Genomic DNA, 8463 nt, shown 5'->3' with positions numbered 1-8463 from the left:
GCATTCTTGTGAATCTGCAAGAAATAATTATATAATTTATGACCTAAATCTAGTCTGATGATGCATAGTTTACCATGCACATGTACACGTACATTCTTTGTCCTGTTCATGTGATGTGTTTGAAAGTGTGGCAGGCCATATCAAGTGAACTGAAGAGGGATATGAGCTATTGAGAAGATACAGACAGATGGATGAAGAGTAAGAGAGGGAGAGAGGGTGAGTGGGACGGGGCACTAAACAAATGCCACATCACAATTTCTACAGGGTAAATTTCACAGGATTTGTGCAACTTGTAAATTTGTCTTGAAGAGGTCGTTTCTCTTCAGTTTTCAGGTTTTTGTTTGTGTTGTTTTGTTTTGTTTGTATGTTTGTTTTTGTTTTTGTGTTTTTTGTTTGTTTGTTTGTTGTTTGTTTTTCTTTTGTTTTTCTTTTTTTTTTGGGGGGTATAATGCTCATGGTTGGTTGAAGGGTCAATGCTTACCCCCCCCCCCCCCACCCATTCTGATTATCAATAGCTGAGTTACACAAAAGAAGTTGAAGCCATCAAGAAACTGAAAGAAAATTTCAGTAGATTTTTCTGGAAAACATGATTGCAATGATTTTTTATTTCATTCTGTGTAGTTACTGTAGGAGGAATGAGAGTCTTTGTGTGTGTAATAAGTCTCTCCATTTTTTCCTTTCTTTTTTTTTTAACCAAGCTAACTGAAAATTTTGTGCATCCCTGATCATATATTTTTTTTATGTGAGAAACTGTTTTGTCATTTCCATGTCCTAGCTATCAGACCAAACTATAAGTGTGTATAATTTTAAAATCTATTTTATGATTTCTTTACAGTGATCAAGCTGCCACAAAGCAGATGAAATCATGCCGACAATAGGAGTATGTACATCAGCACGGGAATCTAACATCAAAGGTCTCCTTTCAGAGCTGGAAAGAATCCCTGATGTGAAAGTGAAGTTCATCCTGCTGCCTTACAATGACTTGAAGAACTACCGACTACCAGCTGATGAGATCGATGGGGTAATTCTCTGTCACTCCATCCACAATCGCCGCTTTGCCATTACAGATGTTATGGATGCCCTCTACAATGACTTCTTACCTCATGCAGCTGCAACATTAGGTAAAATTGTCATTTTTCTATCTTGTTTCAGTGTAAAGTTTCAGCATGTTAACAAAGTATTTCACTCAAGAACGTAGAGAAGTTTGGATACATGTTTGTGCAATTTATCACACAGTTATTTGTATGAAGTATGCATAGATTGTGAGATATAGACTGTTTTTATTATTTGTCTCAATCATTAACTTCAATGATATTTAATATTAAGTAAAAAATGCTATACAATATCCCTTTATACATCATTTTGTTTGTTTATCTTTGTTTTTTGCATGCCTGTGTAGGGAAGTGCAACATTGCAGTGATTGGCCATGATTTTCAGTGGCCGTTCAAATCAGCTGATTCTCGTTCCAGTCACTCTCAGCTGAAGGAGGAGAAGATGGCCAGCTTTCGCATCCAGCAGCCGACGGCTTTCCAGCGCTCCTCCCTCGCTATGATCTGCGGCCGACTGGATAAGAAGCTGGAAATGGATGAAGAGGACTGGAAACAACTTGAAACTTTTGCTATCAATGTTCACAAAGTGAAACCCATGCCCAACTCCTTTGGTGGTGACCAAGCTGGCACCATACTAAAGATTGTGGCAGCTGTAGCGGTCATTGTGATTTTGATGTGTGCAAAGCACTTCCTGAGTATTTTCGTTGAGCTGATAGTGTCAATGATTCGCAAAGGAATAATCACAGTTCTTGTTGCTCTTGTTGTGATACCAGTCCTCTGCTTTTTTTGGCAGAAATTTGTTGTTGAGGGTCGAGTGTCAGGACCATTACCTGCAAGGAGTGTGAGTCATCCTTTGACACATCAGTGGTATGCCTACCCTTGGTGGCAAGTGCCCTTTCGTTTCTGGCAGTTCTATACTCCACAGGGGATCAGCTATGTACAGGGCCTCCCCCAAGAAGATTATGTTTTGGCCTGCGCTGGCTCATTTGTTTGTTTGTTGGGTGGTTACAAAGTATTAATTGTAGTAGTTGTTGCTTTTGCTGTGATACCAGTCCCCTGCTTTCTTTGGCAGAAATATGTCAATGAGCATCGAAAGTCAGGACCATTACCTGCGAGGAATTTGAGTCGCCTGTCAATACATCAGTGGTATGCCTACCCTTTGTTGGAAGTGCACATTCGTTTCTGGCAGTTCTATACTCCAAAGTTAATCAGACATGCTGAGAGTCAAGTGAAAAAGCTTACTGATTACCTCCACCAAGGAGATTATGTCTCTGCTGGCATTGTTTTGTTTGTCTATTTGTTCGTTTGTTTGTTAGTTTACAAAATAACTTAGAAAATTTTAAACATATTTCTTGTGAAATTTACAGCTTGGAAAACTTGATAATGATGCAAGGAACAGATGATTAAATTCAAGTACTAATACGGATCATCACCTGGATCCAGGATTTAGTACCGGTATTTTGTTTTTAATGATTCTGTATCATTGGCATAGAGGGCCAACAAACGAGGAAAGTCCAGCTGTGCATATTGGCGGTGCACATTCACATACTGAGCACACAGGAAGCTAAGGTAGAGACACTAACAAGGATTCTTTATCATTTGGAAATGGGACCCTTTTTAGCATATGGGTATATGGGTGGAAATGAGCTGCTTAGCGGAGGTCTGCACTCTTTGAGTGCTTTTCTATGTTGTATATACAGTATGTGTGTAAATCCCTTTAGCAACATGTATCTGCTTGCTGTCAGTAGTTGACATATTCAGTTTGCTGGACATTTCATTCAGTGTTTCTCTTTTTGATTACAATACGTGTACTCATGTTTATTGCATGTAAAAAGCTAAAAATCTGTAATGGACAGTGAAGTGCTGTTCTCATGGATCAGATTCTTAAAGTTTAACATACCAGGTAATGGTATTTTTTGTGATGAGTTACAAATATCATTATGAAATGATAACTGTCAATAACACACATGACAAGAAAATTGTTTCAGTAGTAAAAATTTGTGGTAGTAGCAATTAGAGTATTGACCTGTCGAGGACGAGTCCCGAACATTCTCGGGTACCAGGTAGGTGTCTATGGGAAATGCGTGTTGTAGCAAAATCAAACCATTAACGGGTTGATAACAATGTTCTCAAGAGATAGAGGATTTCCATACCTTTACTGTGACTGATGAATACATCTGGGCATACATAGAATACATGTTGAACTAAATGAGCGCATCATATGTATGTTACTAGACGAGAAGTGAAGCAGTATGATTCATCTCTACTTAATTTCGTAAGAGCTGTCGTGCAGTGATTTTTTAAAAATTATAAAAGTGTACCCCATAGATTAGTTATAACTATTTAGAACCTTTACAGAGATGACAAAGAAAAAAGTACAGCTGCATGCTAAAATCTTGTCTTTCTTGAAGTCTTTGCCGAAATCTGGTCTTATCACATCAATACAATCATCTGTTAATCAATTAATCATATACATACAGGTATATGTAGTATATACTGTATATATCATGTGTGTGTTGTGTGTGTGTATATATGTATACATATATACATATATCAGGGCTCCACAGTAACTTCTTTCTCTATTGGCCTGTTCAGTCCACTAAAATCTATGAATTTGAAATTTTGGTGGCCCAGAAAAGAAATGTAGTGGTTGGCTTAAAATAAAAGGAAATGCAGGTTTAAAGATTCATTTTTAACATGAATAAAGGATGCTATAAAACTGGCTAGCTTTTAGCAGTTATGTAAAAGAGATGTAAATTGATGTCATTTTCTTTTTATGGCAAAAAAAAAAATGGAAGTTTTATCAATGAAGAGCTGTACACACATTGATACTAATTCAGACCAGCTGATTTACATGCAGCTGTTGTACATATGAATATACATGTTATACACTCTATGTGTAGTGTAATTATCATTGACATTTCACAGTTGTCCCATACAGTGTTAAAGTGCGTTTTTAAATTCAAGTATATTAGGAATACTCCTGTGGTAGACCGTCACGGCAAGAAATATTCTAGAAATTATGGAAAAGATATTTACTGATGGAGATGCATAGTAATGATTTGTACAAACATGTTACCATGCTGTGGAAAACAACAACAACAACAACAACTGTATCACTGGTTCATGAGGATTTTTAGGACTTGGCAGAACAGTGCAAATATGCAATAGTGCATTAGCATATCTTCATATAAAATGTAGAAAACGGGAGGATGTATTTCCTTTATCAGGAGGGACCTTAAATAGACAGATTGATGTTTGCTCTGCGCCTTTTGCCTTTGCTTGTATATTGCATGGTTGAGAATTCAAATTGTACATTTAGAGATTTGATTTGAGCGTTTCATAAGCATTTCTTATTGTGGATTGTGTAATACTGCCATATTTCTTTTATGTAATTCTGATAGTACATTGCACATAATACATGTGCAACTCGAAACATGCATGCTTAAACAGTTAAAGATACCTGGTAGGTTGTATCATACAAACAATGATTTTTTATAATGCAAATTTGCCAAAGCGTAGTAGAGTAAAATGAGTGGGAAATTGGCAGCCAGTTCAAATTTCTAAAAAGCAGTATTCAACTGGCCAATAAATGGGAGAGTTTACAAGCATACTATTATGTCCAAGGCACGGGATTAACCCCTCGCTTGTCAGTGCATGCACTGATATGTAAATTGTTGATTTTTATTTGATGAACCAAAAAGATATTGACTATACTGTACAAAGGTTGGACAACCCACTCAGGTGTAGATGGTCACAACCTCCTGGAAAGCCTGAAGTAAAACAGTAGGCAATAGGTAGATTAATTAATTTTAATCCCTATTCATCTTTTCATGTTTGTGCTGATCAGCAGAGAACGTCAGGTAGTTGTGCTGATGCATGGATAAAATAGAGAAAGACTTAATAGAGTTTGACCAAAGTTTTAGCTGTGGCCTTGAGACCATTTGCCCACATTTTCTTCATTTGTTTGATGTGTGCTGTATTATTGATACTTTGAAATAAGCATGATGATGTAATAGCTGTAGAAATGAACTGATCAAAAGTGTACACAAAGTCTGGTTTAAGGTACATTAAGTTAAGCTAAAGACACTGTATTATAACTACACTGCAAACCCTGTGCGTGTGTGTGTTTTGTCATGCATTATGACATTCATCGTCTAGGTCCTGCGGTTTTCTAACATAACATACATGTACATTAATCTTGATTGGATGTGATCAACAAGCTAGGAAATGTACAATAAGGCTGGTCTGAGGTGTATACAACAGAGCTGAATTCAATGTAAAAAGCTACGTACATACATGTGTGCATGTGTTTTCACTTGGTGTCCATATCACTACATGTGTCTGTACCTACAAAATAATGTGAAGTGCAACGCAATGTATCAACCATCTCAAAGTGTATATGCAAGGGAAAGCTATGTGCGACATTTAGGCAATTTCAACTTCACATGAATTTGGCAGTGTCTACAATGGTTCCATGGCATTTGCTCCTGCAATAATTGTTCCCATGAAATATCTGCATACTAAGCCAAACATAAAACCTATCCACAAACATTGGTAACCCTAATCCGTATAATCCTCACATTCAACTGAACCTAAACTGAACCTGCCCTTAACCCTAAGTCCGAGGAGAAAATAAGATGTGTTTAGAACCCTTATACTAAAAAAGATACGGATTCTGTGGCACCAATTATCCCCCTTAGAGGGATGATCTAGTTTTGGTTGAGGTGGGCATTCAGATTTTGACTTTTGCAAGATAATTAGAAATCATTATATGACAATTACAGGACATACAATTCTAGGAGAAATTTAAAGTTTATTTGATTAAAATCGGTTCTGAAAAGGCCGAGATATCCAAAAACAAAGTTAAACAAAGTGGACCCCACCCATCCACCTTTTAATAGAACCTCTTTGTTTTTGGATATCTCGGCCATTTCAAAACCAATTTTCATTCAATAGACTTTGAATTCCCCCTAGAATTGTATGCTCTTTCATATTTCATAAAAGGTTTCACACTATCTCACAAAAATGTTGAAAATCTGAAGCCTAATCTCAACCAAAACTAGAGCCTTTACCATCCCCTTTAACTTACCCAGTTCCAACTGTATGCATCATTTCATTCAGTATCAAAGATTAGGTACGTGTAGTAACACAGATGACACATTCAGATTCAGCAGCAATTCCCCTATCCTAAAACAAACTGCACTGAAATGTCCTATCATTTGAATGACTTTGAAGAGAGAACAAATTTGACAAATGAAATATGCACAGAACATGTTTTTTCGCAGATGCCCTATTTTTTTTTTTCCTGAGGCAGAGAAATATTCTCAAAATTTTGCAGCATGTGATCTCAAATATCAACTGATAAGCATTGTGTTTTGAATTACTGTGTATTACTAATGTCATCTATTACATTCTTACTTTCAAACTAATGTTTCAGTTTTTATTTCTTTAACTAAGTGCACAGCCTTGCAAAACTTGTTATCAGAAGCATGCACCTTGCATGTAAGATAAAGGATGTACATGTAGTCCTAATAAGAAGCCATTACGCTTCACTAAATTCCAACCTTTGTTAAATCATAATGGAACAAATACTGACGCTCGACTCCAAGCTCGAAAAGACCTATTCACTCTTTGTCTAAATCCTCTTTTTTCCCCAAGCAGAGAAAACCAGGAAGTTAAGATTTGTGTAAGAGAGGGTGCCATCATATGTGTGTTTGTACAGTACAACAGAAAACAGTCATAATGCATTGCACTGGGGTTTGTGCTACAAGTTCAATTCCAGTGAGCAAAACATTTGTGTGCAATAGTATCGCATCGCAAAATTTACCCCTAAACAATGAATACGCAAGACTGACACTAAACTTTCTCAACTTGTAAGAAAAAACATACTGTATTTATTTACAGCACCATTTTTTGCTTCGTGTAAGAACAAGAACAAAAGTAATAATTTACCCCCTAACAATGAAAGCACAAGACTGACACTGAACATTCTAAACTTGTAAGAAAAAACATATTTATTTAAAGCACCATTTTTTGCTTTTTGGCTCATGTAAGAACAAGAACAAAAGTAATAATGACATGATATGACATACATGTACAAGAGAAAGATACAAACATTTTCTTCTTCCTTGACATTCAGACCTCTTTCTGAAAGCATGAAAATATGGCAAGGCAGTCATATAACTCTGGTTATATTTGCAGCTTACACAATGGCAGTAGCTGCACATAACATCTTGTGGACTCAATCATGAAGTGGATGTATTAAAGACCAAAGAATAAGAAATCAAATTTATCAAAACTTTGTTTCTACAATATTTGCATACTTCTTCTGTTTTTTGGTATTTGCTTTTTTTTCAGAGGGGAAGCCAGTGGTGGGGTTTACAACAATAAAGTAAAGTAAAATGAATTAAATGAAATACACCCAAGAAAAAAAAAATTATGACACAAGTGAGAGCATCTACTTTCCACTTTCCATGGCTTTAAAATGGTCAGAAGTTCTGTGACAATATCACAAATCCAAATGAATGTTCACATTACAAGTTTTGGAATACTACAGGGGAAGCTGACGAGAATTTTTGCCACTCCTCAAGATTGCAGGTGGTGCATAAATTCAGAATATGACAGGGCGTCGTATTTGATATATCCCGATTCGTGACAATAAAACTTACAGAGAAAAGGGAGGAGCTAGTAACTGGTTCTATCAGTAAGCAGAATGAACATGCCATAGCAAGGAACAAAGTTTGATTGCGAGTGCCGAGACGTCATTCAGTCACAGCATCAAAACATTTTTTTGACACCTTTCTCAAATGACTTCTACCCCTACTTACACAGCTCACTCTCTGTATAGGGGCTACCATTTTACTTGCATCATCATCATCTTAGTTTGCAGCATGCTTGAAACATTTTCTTACATTCATTCTCTGACAATCTTGTTTAGAAAACATTCAAAATAGGAGGGGAAAACAGGAAAAGTTGTCTTACAATCTTTACTAAATTATCTGCTAAACTGAACTCTTTTCAACACATTGTGATTTTACTAACACTGTGCGACTTTCTTGGTGTAAAAAAAGAACAATCATTCAAACAATCCCCAGTGATATACAATCAGAGGACATGAAAAGACTTCACTTTCCCCATGAAAAGATACTAGAGACAAACATACCTGTCCCAGGTATGACTGTTGGAATGAGTTTACAAGAATGTGCGCATTAAAAAAAAATTGCAAAGAAATAATACTGAAAACAAATGCCACACCTATATTTTGGCAGTTGGTTAATATTTGGCATCAACTTAAATACACATGTTTGCACATAAGACTAATACCATAATACTGTACATGAAGTCTCCATCATACTTATTACACTTATCCTATCCTGGTGACAAACGATTGTTCTGCATAACCTTCCAGAAA

The sequence above is a fragment of the Diadema antillarum genome, unplaced genomic scaffold (genome assembly GCF_040938485.1).
Source record: "Diadema antillarum isolate AM-2024a unplaced genomic scaffold, OU_Dant_1.0 seq00000855_RagTag, whole genome shotgun sequence".
NCBI classification, from domain to species: Eukaryota; Metazoa; Echinodermata; class Echinoidea; order Diadematoida; family Diadematidae; genus Diadema; species Diadema antillarum.
Note: the sequence above shows the minus strand (reverse complement) of the source record.